General features: G+C 42.8%; 1 long non-coding RNA gene across 1 annotated transcript; it reads right to left on the bottom strand.

Annotated features, from left to right (window-relative positions):
• Window positions 1–12,666: 12,666 nt before the first annotated feature.
• On the bottom strand, window positions 12,667–15,791 carry LOC119319057. Its single transcript, XR_005154332.1, has 6 exons — window positions 15,214–15,791; window positions 14,817–15,085; window positions 14,462–14,722; window positions 13,856–13,983; window positions 13,295–13,739; window positions 12,667–13,162 (listed from the first exon to the last, which is right to left on the bottom strand). It is a non-coding gene; the product is annotated as an uncharacterized LOC119319057 (long non-coding RNA).
• Between the last annotated feature and the right edge of the window lie 254 nt (window positions 15,792–16,045).

Genomic DNA, 16,045 nt, shown 5'->3' with positions numbered 1-16,045 from the left:
CTGTGGAACAATGGTTCCTTCGGCTTCGTTATCGTCGCCTTCCATATGTCCACCTTCTGTTCGCCAATGGTGTACAATATGGTGCACGGGGTTACGTCGGCCTGCAAAGACATGTCTGCGACGTAAGACATCCGAAAGGCAACGGAAACGAGAGATTATACATTTATTGAAGAGGGTCGGTGTGACAGATACCGTGAGGGCGTCGAGCTCAGCCAAAGATGAAGCACCGCCGAGCACGTCCGAGACGGAGGATGGGCTGCTATGAGCAGGTGCGGGAGCCGGTGTAGGAGACAGTGCAGGAGCAGGTGCAGGTGCTGGTGCAACGCTAGTCGAGCTGCTCCCGAAGAAATCGGCAAGGGGAAAGTCCGCTGCATTTTTTTCTGGATTTTGCGTGCTCCAATTGAAAACGGCTGGAATAAAGGCACTAGACATATCTGCAATCACCTATTTTGCGGCAGCTACTGCTGTTGCGACTGTCTCAACTGATTTCTTCTCAACCGCAATCTGAACCTTCTTGTCGATGTTTTCTTTAGTTAACCTCCGTCTTTCCTTTCTCTCCTCCGTGGTCTCACGGTAGTACTTCTTCCACGTGGCGCCGTCTCCGACACCATGCACGCGTCCATACGACAGCCAAGTGTCCACCGGGAGTCCTTTCAATATGTTCAACGCCCAGTTGAATGGGGTGTCCCACTTGGGCCTCACCAACGCCTCAGACGGCGAGTCGCTTTCGGCCGCAATCCTATGTTGCTCTCTCTGCAAAAGGAACAAGGATCGTTTACAAATATGACTAAACGTGCAGTCGAATTGATCGGAAACTAAAATTACCAGCAGTCTCATGAACTCCGTTGTGATGGGGTTCGTCTTGAAAACCTTCTTGACTGAGTCTCAATGGTGCCTTGCCCTGAGGACATCACGCTCCTGCGGGATGGTGAAGTCCCCAAGGGGTATGGGATGCCCAGACTTTCGTGTTTTGCGTCCTCCTTGGCCCATATGGACCTCTTCCTGTCGTAACCACGGCTTCCGAGGTGGTGGCGCCCCATGTTCCTATGTTGAAGCCCCTTCATGTACTTCGACTTTTTTGGCAGCTTCGGCCTCGCAAGCGACCTTGAATATTCGGCCTCGCAAGCGACCTTGAATATTTCAAACTGCTCTTGCGTGATTGTAGGATTATCCTTTACAATCTCGGAGTAGGCTTCCTTTTTGTTGATGACCCAATGTTTCACCCTTGTTTTCCAGGCGGCCAACACGTCACTAAACTTGTTCATGGTATGTTTGTTTATCTTCTTCATTGTCGGGTCCTTATCTGGATTTTCATATTCCTTTTCATCCCGGCCTGGGAACAAGAATATATGGTGCAGCTTCTTTAGGAGGGAGGGCCTCATATTATCTATCTTCTGTAGTTTCTCATCGTTGATGGTGGCGGCTGTCCGTATGATGCAACCTATTTGATTGTCGTAGCACGATCGCGCTTCCTTGGGTGTTGTTGGCTCAAAAATGTCGTTGTCCATCTCCGTGACCACCAGCCTAGTAGTCATGAGCTGGTTTAGGCGCCGTGGCCTCTTTGCTTTCGGTTCTATACTGGCTCCGCTAGTCTCGGCGCCGGTCTCAGTCTTAGCGCCGGTCTGCATGTCGGTCTCAGTCCCCGATGCAATATGTGGGCCCAGCAACAACATCCGTTGATCGTCAGCAAGGATTAAAAATTCGTCTGCCGCCAGGTAGACGTTATCGCTATCACCAGAACCCTGCCCTTCATCGTTGCTATCCATGTTTTCCTACGATTAAATCTAGTCAATTAATCTAGCCTTAATAAAATGAATAATGATATAAAAAACCCTATGTTTTGCAGGAACGTTGACTCCTTCCTGGTGCGGCAAATCCCGGGCACTCAATATGTCCTAGTTTGTAGCACAAGTCATGCCGGAATTCACGGAAAATTTTGGCATGACCTTTGCTAAAAAGTGGACAAATCAAGCACCTGAAATTTGCCGGAACGGAAATGAATCAACATTCCGGCAAAACATAGGCCACTCGGCTTCATTCCCTGGAAACAACAAAAGGCCACTTGGGCACAATCGAACCACTTCAATGAAAAGATATAACATGACCGCTTTAATAAAAAGATATAATCGACAATAAAAGTCTAGGAAGGGATCATCTTTAAAATTAAACTTGCCTAAATTGTTTTCCTAGAAAAATAGTGGTCTTTTCAAAAATCAAAAACCTAGGACAGAACCCAATTAAATTGCAAAGTAACTCCATTTCTCTAACCCTTCTAACCTAATGCTCTAAAATAAATTTTTCCTCTAACCTAGCGAACCTAGTTAACCTAGCTTGTTAACCTAACGAGCCTAATTAACCTAGCTAGTTAGTTAACCTAGCTTCTTAACCTAGTTTACCTAGATAACTAACCTAATAAAACTAGTTAACCTAGCTAGTTCTCTGTCAAAGCCCTAAATAATTTTTTTCTTAACCTACATAATTAACCTAATTAAACTAAGTAACCTAACTAGTTCTATGTCAAAGCCCTAACTAATTTTTTGCACTAACCTAGATAATTAACCTAATTAAACTAGTTAACCTAGCTACTTAGTATGTCTAATGTTTGTGCTATGCATGAGAGAGAGAGGAGGGGTGCTTACAGAGGATGGCTCCGGTGGTGGCGAGGGAGGCAAGGGCGTCTCTAGTGACGGCGAGGGAGGCAGTTGTGCCGAGGGAGGTAGGGGCGTCGAGGGTGGCTCCGGTGGCGCCGAGGGCGGCTCCGGTGGCGTTGATGAGGCCGCGTGGCTCCGGTGGCGTCGACAGTGCGCGGCTCTGGTGGCTATGGGGGCGTGGGCGTCGGCAGGAGATGGCGGTGAAGTGGGGCGACAGCGAATTGGGGACACGGCGGTGAAGTGGGCGAGGGATTTGAGGGAGAAGTGGTGGCCAGGGGGAGGGAAACCGCTGGTTAAGTCAAACATAGCAGTAGCGAGTTATTGAAAACGCGCTATAGCTAAGTTAGCTATAGAGCGTCTCACAAAATGCGCTACTGCTAAGCCTTTCTCCTTTTTTCCTTTCTCATTTATTTTTCTTTACATTTTATGTTTTCCTTTCTTCTTTTTCTATTTCCTTTATTTTCATTTACTTTTCTATTTGGTTTTCGATTTATTTTCTTTTCGTTAGCAGTAGCGCCTTTCTACATAAACGCGCTACTACAATAACTTAGCGGTAGCACGGTTTCCCTAAGAACGCTACTACTATGTGTAGCCTATCGGCTTAGTAGTGAGAATTTTAGTAGTAGCGTGTTTAAAGAGAGACGCGCTACTGCTGCGTTTGTATCTGTAGCGCGTTTATCTTGCACGCGCTACTACTATTTAGCACTAGTGCCCTTTTTTAACAATTGCTACTGCTAAGATTTTGTGTATAAGGTTTTCCCTAGTAGTGTTTAATGCATATCGAATAATCAACTCATGGATACTTGTGGTGACATTGGAGTATCTAGGTGACATTAGAGTTGGTTCATGTGTATCATATGGTGTTATTTTAGTACGAATTCTAGGGTTGTTTGTGACACTTATAGGAATAGCTCCATAAATTGATTTTAAAGGATAACTCTGAGGTGGTTTTCTACCCTACAAACACTTTCATCTTATGTTCTCCGCTAAATAGGAAGTTTAGAGTGACTCTTCGTCGCATGTTGAGTGATTGTTATATTATTCAATTATGTTAGCACTATCGAGGGATTGCACTAGTGAAAGTATGAACCACAGACCTTGTTTCTAAGCATTACAATGCCATTTGTGCTCCGTTTTATCACATGCTACCTTGCTGCTTTTTCATTTTCGGATTACAAAAACCTATATCAACTATCCATACTACACTTGTATCACCATCTCTTTGCCGAACTAGTGTGCCTATATAATTTACCATTTTATTGGGTGTGTTGGGGACACAAGATATTTCTTGTATTTGATTGTAGAGTTGTTTGAGAGAGACCATCTTCATCCTACGCCTCCCATGGATTGATAAACCTTAGGTCATCCACTTGTGGTAAAATTGCTGCTGCCCTACAGAACTCTGCGCTTGAAGGTCCAACACGAGTCTACAAGAATAAGTTGTGTAGTAGACATCAGCCCGCCTCCGTCATGGCATGGGAGAAGAATACCACGTATGCTACGCTAATGTCCGGGCGCTGATTCCGTATGCAGGAGGAGATCCAGGCGAGGCACGTCGCCCAGATCGCAATCGGCCTGCCTCCAGACTCATCAGAGCCGGAGGAGAAGGAAGAGGAGGGGGATCAGCGGCCGGAGCCCATGGAGGGGGGTCTAAAGGAGAAGGAAGAGGAGGAGCCAGTGCTGGTTGCGGGGTTCGCCACGAAGAACGCTATCGTAGAGTTGAAGGTCGCCCAAGCAGTGGAGATGACGGAGTAGATCAGCAACCTGAAGTCCATCCAATATGAGGCATACACGGAGTCCAATCGGCGCTTCATCTGGCAAGAACAGGCGGATACTGATCCGCTTTTTAATGAGGTGGAGCCGGAGGCCACCGCGGAGCAGTGGACATGTCTGTCGCGGATGTACCTATAACAGAAACAGACATAGTGGACATCTCCTACGACAACGAGTAGTATATTGTATGTGCGGATGTTTATTTTGCATGGTTTGTATGGTTTTAAGGGTTAAAGTATGTGGTATCTGATGACCCACAAATATAGGGGATCAATTGTAGTCCTTTTCGATAAGTAAGAGTGTCGAACCCAATGAGGAGCGGAAGGAAATGACAAGTGGTTTTCAGCAAGGTATTCTCTGCAAGCACTGAAATTATAAGTGACGGATAGTTTGATAGCAAGATAATTTGTAACGAGCAAGTAACGGTAACGGTAAATAATATGCAGCAAGGTAACCCAATCCTTTTGTGGCAAAGGATAGGCCAAAACGGTCTCTTATAATAAGCAAAGCGTTCTTGAGGGTACACATGAATTTCATCTAGTCACTTTCATCATATTGCTTTGATTCGTGTTCGCTACTTTGATAATTTGATATGTGGGTGGACTGGTGCTTAGGTGTTGTTCTTACTTGAACAAACCTTCTACTTATGATTAACCCCCTTGCAAGCATCCTCAACTACGAGAAAAGTATTAAAATAAAATCTAACCATAGCATTAAACTTTTGGATCCAAACCAGTCCCTTGCGAAGTAGCGCATAAACTAGGGTTTAAGCTTCTATCACTCTAGCAACCCATCATCTAATAACTACTCCACAATGCATTCCCATAGGCCCTAATAAGGTGAAGTATCATGTAGTCGACGATCACCTGACACCACTAAGGGAATCACAACATACATATCATCAAAATATCGAACACATATCAAGTTCACATGATTACTTGGAACAAGATTTCTCCCATGACCTCAAGAACAAAAGTAACTACTCACAAATGATAATCATGCTCAAGATCAGAGGGGTATTAAATAGCATAATGGATCTAAACGTATAATCTTTCACCAAATAAACCCTATAGTAATCAACTACAAGATGTAATCAACACTACTAGTCACCCACAAATATCAATCTGAGATTCTGGTACAAAAATTGAACACAAGAGATGAACTAGGGGTTTGAGATGATATGGTGTTGTTGAAGATGTTGATGGAGATTTCCCTCCCCAAGATGGGAGAGTTGTTGGTGGTTATGATGACAATGATTTCTCCCTTCCAGAGGGAAGTTCCCCCGACGGAATCGCTCTGCTTGAGGGCAAAAGTGCTCCTGCCCAAGTTCTGCCTCGAGACGGCGGTGCTTCGTCCCGAAAGTCCTCCCTTTGTTTTTTCCAGGTCAAAATGACTTATACACCAAAAAATGGGCACCAGAGGTGGGCCGAGAAGGGCACAACCCACCAGGGCGCGCATGGGGGCCCTGGCGCGCCCAGGTGGGTTGTGCTCACCTGATGGGCCCCCTCTGGTAGTTATTCGCTCCAATAATTCCTAAATAATCCATAATAAATCTTCGAGAAGTTTCAACTCATTTGAAGATGTGCAGAATATGTAACATTGACGTAGCATTTTCAAGTCTAGAATTCCAGCTGCCGGTATTCTCCCTCCTTATGTAAATCTTGCATATTATGAGATAAAAGGCATTAGAATTACTCGATAAAGCATTATTATGCATAAAAGCATTATAAATAACAGTAGGAAAACATGATGCAAAATAGACGTATCAGTATTCGAATGAAAAGAAGGAAAATTGAGGGATTCCCGGTCCGCGTGGCGCTTCCGCGAGCATTTGAGGGGGAAGATTAGGTATATCCAGGTGTAGATGTTCTTACATTTAGATGACGCTCGCGCTGCGACGACCGACACGCAATCCTACCAGCTATGATGCCTCTTGCGCTCCTAGGACATGACCGTATTCTAATCAGATTGAATTCAGTGGCATCGGCGTCGCAATGCAGAATCCTGTAGGCTACACTCATCAAGTTTTCATCAGTCCAGGCTAACTAGTAAATGTTAGCACTACTGAGTATTTTTCATTAATCACTCTCAATTATCTTATATGTTTTGAAATTGTCATACGACTTTAACTATTTTGATTGTGTGATATATGATGCTAATGTTCTGTTTTATTAGTTTGATTTGTGTAATCTGTAATGCCGTTAGGAATAAAAAATCGCCAACAAACACATAAAGATTAATTCGAGTTTTATGCTTGTAGTTTCGAGTTCTCAATCTAGTGATGTTGCTAATGTGCTAGTTAGCAATTCCAATCCACGGGGAGATGACTTGTTTTGAGATTGCATGATAATCTACCTTGAAAAGGATTTAACAGTTAAGATCTCTTGTCAGGAAGCTATTAATAGTATTCTTGACATGATTAATAATTGTAAGGCCAAATTTAAACTAGTAAAAATGTAGTAGCTATGTGTTCATAATGCTACAGTACCATGCTACTTATTTATTTGCACTCGATAAATTTTCTTTTATCAATTTGGCTTGCCCCCTTCCCCTTCTTCAAACTCTAGCTTCGTCGTTGCGTAGTACAAAACCAAATGCAGAGAATTAGAAGGTAGGTAAAATAATAAAGTGCTACGGAGCAGCCCCATAGAGAAAAGGTGATATAAGCCAAGCCGAAGAGCATATCGACACCATTTTATGGTTATGCATGTCCATCTTAGTTCGTGGGTTCGCATATGCAATAGGAATTAGAGACACTAGGAATGCCATCTTTACGTAGAGTACGGATTCCACATCTGGGACGGACAGTGTCTCTACACTTCCTTGACCCGGCCATCAACGCCTCTGAAGGACACGGGCACCGCGAGCGAGTTGACATGTCCGGCTACCGGAAGGGCCGCATCCCATCAGGGTATATATGCGCCGCATTCAACTTGCGCGTAACTTTTCTCTTCCTCAAGCCTTGATGCCGCGTGTGTATCTATGTGCTGCATCCAACTTGCGTGCAACTTAGTTTTTTAAGTAGTGGTACAGGAGTACATCTAGCGCGTTGAAAAAACACGGAAAAATATGTCTACGTGGTGGACTTGATTTCTATTATTACAGGTAGACCTCCTAGCCTGAAGTCATTATCTTAGAGCATGGTTAATAGTATAGCCGGCTGATGTCAATATGATCTAGCCTTGTCATCTATAGTCAAGCCTACAGCCGACAAGTACAATAGTAGCATATAAATATGTATTACTTCCTCCGTCTAGATGTGTTTGTGCATCGCGACCAAGACGGAGAGGAAAACGAGAAAATTTAATTTTTTTTGCTAATTAATAGCATTGCATGCAATGAACTAACCACTGCATGTTATGTTTGGTAGTCTCAAGTCATTGAAAGCATGCACGGCCCACATATCTTATTGGTTGATATGCCACAAAACAAGAAATGAGGAGGGAGTTAATGTACAGTGCCTAAGTATTTTGGGATTATTTGGTTTTCGTAAGATGACTTACACACCTAGACGGGGGAGTACTACTTTTTTGATACATGGTCCACATCACTCTCTCACATGTCTAGGAGCACGTGTTGCAGTCGACTACTAATTAGTAGTTTGTTTCCCTTCTCTCTCCTCCTCTCTCTTCCCCAACTCATCAAAAATATAATACTTAAAGGCTTAGACTACCCACAGTGGAAGTAACATAGGTAGTAACATTACACATATCTAGGTTAAATAGATGTGGCATGCAATAAATGAAGAAAGAGAAAAGTGGTAACATAGTTAGTTACTACTAGTATGAGTAACATCACACATATCAAGACAAAATGTGTCTATAACCTAGTAAATAAAGTGTTGCATGTTACCGCACATATGTTATTCCCCACTATAAAGATATAGTGGCCATTGTAGCTACTCTTACAGCCCGCCTAATCATCCTTATTGTACTTGCTCTTAAGCAAGATACTCCGACTCCCTACTAGCTACAATAAAGAAATGTTCACGCACTAGTCCTCCTAGCCTAAACTCATTAAAGCAGGAGACTAGATTTCAGGAGTGGGAGTATTTCACGTCGGTGTCTACAGAAAAGTATTTTTAGCATCCATAGAAAAGGAAAGACAAACCACAAAACATTAAAAAGTAATATATACCTGTGATTTATAAATAACTCTGACACAAAAGACAAAACGGTCTCTCGGCGCATAAATGGTTGCGAGTTTATGTTTTCATCATCTTTGGTAAAATCAAGTCCACCATGTAGACATATTTTTTCTCTCCAAATTTTCGATGTTTTTTCAGCCATATATTAGCAGGATTTCGCCCCATGCTACTATTATGTCGTTTTTATTGGCAAACGATCCACAATCCATCGACAGGTCGGAAGACGATGATGCAAGCATGCAACAACAATGGCTAACCCATTCATGGCTGCAGGAGCCCCACCTGCTTCGGCCAGCTTCACGCATCTTGACGCACCGCCCGCCCTCTCGTAGCCCGAGTCGCTGCCATTGGATCTCGCCGGATCTCTTTGTTGGGTGTATTAACCGGCACTCCCTCCCACGAGGCCGCATGCAAGCCAATTGTCATGTCCCCACCTATAATTCGAATTAGCGTTGGTTTATTCTGAGATGCTGTTTCTATGGACTTGCTTATGCTTTGTGATGAAGGTTGATGTTGATTAACTTGGCCTTTGATGAAGAAGCACCCTCCAGCTATATCGTAATGCGTTCCTCCACACGGTTGTGGTATTTGGATAACTAAATGATGACGAGTCGAGAATAGACACAAGCTGTCAAGGTGGATAGCATGATAATGTTTGGGTACTCTAGTATTTAGGGCAAAAAAGATAGAAAATCATGTATGACCATGATTAGATTAGCTAATCTGTGAGGAGACGCTCTATTTCAAGGAAAATGGTGGAAGGAAGTGTGTCGATGCTTTCTATGTACTGAAATCCGCACGAGGTTGAACCAGCGATGGATAACCAATATTGGCATCACCATTTTTTGTCGAGATGTCGTGTCGATGATGTTGTGCACAATGAATTTCACACCCTTTCTTAGCTGGAAAAGCAGGGGACTAATCATTAATGTCGTACAACAGAACTAGATTTCTAATATGAAATGGCGATATGGTAAGATGAAAAATAAGTCATTTTCTTAAAAATGTATGAACACGTATGATATATTTGCTCTGTGTTCTTTTTGGATTATGTTTATGTACACATGCACTTCACATATGATCCTCGATGATAAATATGTTGGTACGGTGAATAGATCATGCATTAACCTTTCTATACTCAATTGTACTGGAGGAAAAAAAAAACTACACCAACCACAACATTATTTACTTATACAACCAAAAAAGTATCATCAAAGAATGTATCCAAATAGTATGTAGTTTCGAAACTACTTCTACTCTTAAACTCTATGTAATGATATTTACGGTCACATTCTTCCACGTGTATATTTTATGTCATGATCATGTTACTTCTTAATAAAACTATGGTTATACCTCCGAGCAAGTAGATAGGTACTTTGTCATGCCCTGACACTCATCGATGATCATATGACTAACATTTTGGGACGAACATATACAACGAGTGTATTGTCCATGTTGAGTTTACACAACTATTTGCATGTCACAACCAAGGGTAAAAGCTAGACAAGCCACGGATGGCATGGTTGCTTAACCTCTGCCCAACTAAAACAAAGCTAAGCCAGGAAGCGGCCCAAGCGTCAGAGCATGCGCATGGGTGCGACCGTGCGTTAAAATTGCTTTAATACCATTCCCTTGTACGACTGATGCATATCTACCTTGCCTATTTTGCATGTCTAGTTAAAATTATTGGTCCATGTCTTGAGTATTCTAACGATTCAAGTTACAAGTGTAAAACATCGAACATTAATTTCCCCCACAACTTACCTGTGAAAGTACTGGCATGAGTCGTCAACAAAACCCAAACTTTATATGAGTCGATGAAACCCAGATTATTGCCACCATTAAAGTCGTACGCAGTACAATAACAAATGCATATAATCAAAGGGTAGATAAAAATATTAAAGTCTCACAGATCAGCCTCACAGAAAGGCTGTGATATAAGCTAGCCAAAGAACACCGACCCCATTTTGTGCCCACTACACTAGAGGGCTCACACTACTTTTCGCCGACGCCATTTAGGGTTATACATGCTCATCTTAACAACGAGGAATCCAGACTACTTTAGGATTCGGAGACATTAGGAATGACATCTTTACACAGAGAACGAAACCAGCCTCTGCGACGAGCAGTGGCGTATAAGCAGCTCCTCTCAAGGACACGAGGTCCGCGCACGACTCTAGACGTCCGGCCCCCGAAAGGCTGCGACCCATGCAAGTTGCCCGCCACTTGACCCACCCTGGAGCCCCGCCTGGTCGTGTCGCGTTGGAGTAGATGCTGCTGACTGGGAGAGGGCTGAGACGCGATGCTTCCCTTTCTTTCTTTTCTTGATGGGGAAAAAAAGAGGAGACGACACTGTTTCTGCTCTCTGTAATGCAACCACCAGTCCACCACCACCCCTATTTATCTCTTCTGGCTCGTATTGACCAGTCCTCGGAACACGGTACTGCACGGTCTGCGACCAGCACTGCCGCACGCGCTCTACATCACACGCGCAGTAGTACGTACTATGCTATTTCTACAGTGCAACGCTCAAACTGAACATTGGATGCAGCGACGCAGCGTCTGCCGTCCAACCGATTTCCCCAGTTTTATTGTTTTACTAGCACAAATGCCCGTGCGATGCAACGGGAGAAAACAGTACTCGGTGAAAACATGGATGGAGACTGCCGCCTTCTATTTCAACACAGCATCCTATTTTAAAAATAGTAACTGGTTCAAAGTTATTCAATCAAATACTAATGGGTTATTCCTATAGATTTTTTTAAAACAGTTTCAAAGTTATAATTCACTTCTGTGATGCTTAGATTAGAGTACGTATAGGTACGTGCTTCGTTGAAGAGAAAGGGCGAGGAATGAATGTGCGTCGAAACAAGTGCTAAAGTTTCTCTCTCGCATCATGTCTCCCTCGACCACTGTGCGCTTCATCAATCCGCCGGCTTCACAAACTAATGCTTAAATTGTTAATCCAATTGGAAGATCAAATGCAAGCACCGTGCAAGAGAAGTGAAAGAGATGACACAAGAGCTAGCTAGCTTTTGTTTTTAGGGTAAAAACCACTGTAATTGGGCCAATGAACCCTGAGCTTTTCTTAATGTAATCTCATAAACAATGTAACTATTATTTGATACCAATAAAGGGGACCACCATCCCCTCCCCTAAAAGAAGCAGCAGACTGCCCACGAATTTCCATACTTTTGCATCTTGTACTTCAACTATCTGCCTTGATCCTTCATCAAGAAACACGTTCCTCGATACCACTTCCTGAAAGTTGGGCATAGGCAATACATAACTATTACTTTGTGAACGTTTCTACTGAACTATCCTTACTGTATGTTCTAGAAAAATAGAACTCTCCTCCCTGTACCAGAAAAGCACACCTACAACGGCATAACTGCATCAACTATGAAATATACCACACTGATTCTACAGAAAACAGGAACACCAAGAAAGAGTGAGGTATAGAAAAAAACATGTCAATTATTATTAAGTAACCAACAAAAGGGTCGTGGGCAGCAAATATATAGAAGCATCTCAAGAAAAAAAAGATGCACAGCAATAAATAACTGAAGCTAATTTGTAAAATATTGGCAGCAAATTAATGTAGAATATTGATATTTGGCACTTTATATGACAATGAGAAAATAAACCAGGATGAGTCACCTCAAATAATTTGACCGTATCATCTTCATTATGGTTCAAATGAGAGAGAAAATAGAAAGGCATTAAGCAAAAATTCCTTGTCAGCAACCATTGCACATATTTAGTTTTATAAAGTACAATAGTTCATTTTGCATATAGAAACAGGTCAACATTCTAGAAACAGATGTGTTCTTCATCTAAAGTCCAGTTGACATAAAAAATTCAAGTTGCAGCTGCATTCTGTTGATACATTGCTCAGAAATTTTTTAGAATTATAAGTCAAATTCAAGTACAAAGTATGACTACCGCATCTTAAAAATGCACATCTAATAGCTTGTAAACATGGTCAAATTGATGCCTCCTAATTTCGCATATCTTTTTCCAAGCAATACAATATTTCTTCTCACACACCTACAATGTATATATTGTTCACAAGAGAATGAGAGAAGACCATGATCTTCCCAGGCTCTGCATGTAAGAGGAGCAACAGACCTAATTGAACTACAGTTTGTTGATCGAACATGCGGCGGGTCGTGGGCGATGTTGGCGCCTGTGCTCTCCCAGGTGAGGCGGTGAGGAGGCAACGATGGCAGTGCGCCTGTTGAATGGCGGCCATGGAGCTCCAAATTGGAGGAGGAGAGGGTGGTCTCCAGTCTTGCTCCATCGATTGGTAGCCATGGAGCCCCAATTTAGAGGTTGAATGGATGTTGCATTCCACCATACTCATGGAGAAAGATAAATGCAGTGTTTCGGTTGGACCGAACTCGGGAACTGTCTAGCTGTCAAAATTTGTGATGTGAGCAAAACCATGGACAGATATAAACTGAAAACCAAATACAGTTTATTTTATACAAGTACGCTTTGAAAAAAATGCCCACATAAAGAGGGTCCAAAGTTGATGATGAGAGGCAAACTAATATACCCCTATTTGAAGTATGGTCATGGAAGCAACCTGCATTGGAAGGGTGTGCCATGGTCCAGTAAGTATGACCCTTACAAAAATTGGTAACTGAACAATGCAAGGAATCTATGAATAGTGCATATAGAAATCTGAATGGTATATAAATGAAAAATTACCACTTACTCAATAGGTCCAGTGAGATACGATGTAGCACTTTGGCAGCCAAATTATCTTGCAAAATGCAAATACAGTACATAGATTATTGGATTTGCCACCTGAATAGCAAATTTAGGTTAAAATTTTATGTCGACAAACACATATCGGTTCCGGTAGGTAATATGAAGTGAAGACTCCGTGTTGCAAACGTATCACACAGCTGCTACATTGCCATTATGAAAGGACAAAGCAGAGTAGAGCTAGCAGCAACTGAAAGTCTGAATACTAAAACTATCTAGCCTCTGCACCACGACTAGCTCTACCATGTGAACTATTTGCTACAGAGTTAATAAATGTCTGAATGACTACCAACACGAACATGAGTTGCATCCTCGTTTGATTTACTCCATTGATCCCAATCCAATTTCTTCACTCCTTGAAGCCACAATGTTTCACTTCCTGACATAGCATCCTGTTCATCAGTCATGTTTTCAGTGTACTGTACATTTGCCATTTGCTGAAGAGTTTCTACATGGTACATCAATTTAAACTTCAGACAGCAAGAAAGTTTCGACATAGCCAACAAACCTCAAGTACAAGAAGCTCAATACCCAATCCTTTTGTCGGTTGATTAACTATGTATTGGAAAAGGCATTTAAGCTCCATGGAAAGATGCTTCTTGTAGCTGTTCAAGTTTATTGGTTCAGAATAGAAGCCTGAAGATAAAGATTGAAGATAATCACAGTACCGCGAAGGAAAACACAAGCACCCCAGTGATTAGAAGATATATAGAACTACTGCTTGCATTTTCAAAGCATTATGATTGAAGACTAATCCAAAGAGCCGTAATTATCTAATGCGATTAACCAAAATAATAACAAAATCGGTAGTCTTGGCAAATCGGTGATATTTTGGTGTACACTTCTATTGATAAAAGGTTAATATTTTCTTATCATTGGACATTTGGATTCAATCTACATGCTTGCAAATTCAAAACAAAATCAACATAGCAATTTTCAGGAACCGAGCAAAGGCAGATCGAGTGCATCTTTAGTAGCACGTACGAACTGAACAAAACATTTGACAGTAGCATCGACATTGCTATTTCTACAACACCACCTAAACAAAGAAACTCGGATAAATTCTAATTTCACCGTGTTTTGCAATATAAAACCACAACTAAATTAATTCTACCTTGTTGGAGCCTGTAGTAGTCAGAGCTTGTCGTCGACCACGTTTCCCACATTAGAAAGCACATCCTTGAGATCACCAAACGATTTAGCCAGTGGCTCATTCCCGAGCACCTTGCCTTCAAACAACAGAGACCACCATGCAGACTCCCTTGATTGCAGACTTGAGCCCCCCAATTTCTTCTGCAAACCTGGCTTCGCAGACCCAGGGATCACAACTATCGAAATGGGAGCTTGAGAGGATGGCTTAGGAACCAAATGCACCCTAAATCATCATATAGAAATTGGTTTGTTTATGGATGTGCCAAAAAAATAAGCTAACTACAATACTTACAATACAATGGTTATGAAATTCTTACACAGGGAGGAAGCATGCAAACAATGGCTATCCTTCATCGCAAGTATTTCTTCAAGAATATCCAACATTTTTCCAGACTGAGCTCATGTTGATTTCAGAAAAGCAAGATAGCCGTTCTTCTCCTGTTTGAAAAGGCAGTTCTCATAAATATAACAAAACGAATACAACTAACCAAGAAGTACTTGTTTGCTTGTGCAAGTGATTGAGAGGAAATACACCTTTTTTAAGGAGCTATGGGTCTCGCTCCCCTATTTCCAACAAACACTCAACCTATTAGAACTAACAAGGTTATTCGAAGGTTGCAATTTTGTCACCGGGTAGAAAACTGGCAACACGGGAATGGAAACCAATATTCTTTCGTCGGTTGTCTGGAGCTAACAAATTAGGATTTTCCTCACCTGCACTCCCAAGAACTTCAGGATTCAGACTGCCATACCGCCGCTTGCAATGCTCAAATGTTGCAGGTTTCACAGGGCACATCCAATTGCTGCAACCAAAGTGTGAGATGGCCAACAATATGTTCCGGCCATCCAAGACAGGCAGTGTGGTATCGAGCTCGGTCGAGTGATCATCCGGACCAGATCTAATGAGAGAGGGGGGGCAGCCTTGGGGATCAGCCGAGAGTGAGGAAGGGATGAGGAGGGTGCTGGTGGTGTGATAGTGAGGAGCCATGGCGGGGGGTGGAAGAGGTCGCTGCACCTCGTGCCGTTGGCCATGGAGGGGGAGGGCGGGGGAGAAGGATCACCCAGATCCAAGCCCGCAACCGCCGGCCGGTCACCGGAGCCGTCACCGCCGGTGAGAGCCTCCCTCACCTTGTGCCCTTTCTCCTTCCTCTCTTTCCTATCTCCCTCATGCCCTGGCTCCCTCTTTCTTTGGATCAGCAGGACATCATCGCCACGGGAGCAAGACGCCGCACCCGCCGCCAGATCGGCGCGGCACCGGATCGAGGCTCGCACGGGGTGGGGCGCTTCCTGGCGGCTGGGATCGGGGGAGAAAGAGGAGTGTTTCTGTTTTTTTTACTTTAAAAAGGACGGCGGATTGAATCCGTGAAACTATAGGGTTTTATTTGTAAAATTTCTAAACGAAATGTTTTTCTCACTTAACAAAGGACTGTGGGTTAATTTCACAGAAACAGGGGGATGTTTTTGCAAAAAGGCCGATGACGGACGACCAGAAGCAATAACTGGTTTATTAGTAAGTAAAAAGATAAAGATTTACGACGACCCGGCG

This window comes from Triticum dicoccoides, chromosome 6A, assembly GCF_002162155.2.
Source record: "Triticum dicoccoides isolate Atlit2015 ecotype Zavitan chromosome 6A, WEW_v2.0, whole genome shotgun sequence".
In the NCBI taxonomy this organism is placed as follows: Eukaryota; Viridiplantae; Streptophyta; class Magnoliopsida; order Poales; family Poaceae; genus Triticum; species Triticum dicoccoides.
This window is presented reverse-complemented; position numbering and strand designations above follow the sequence as displayed.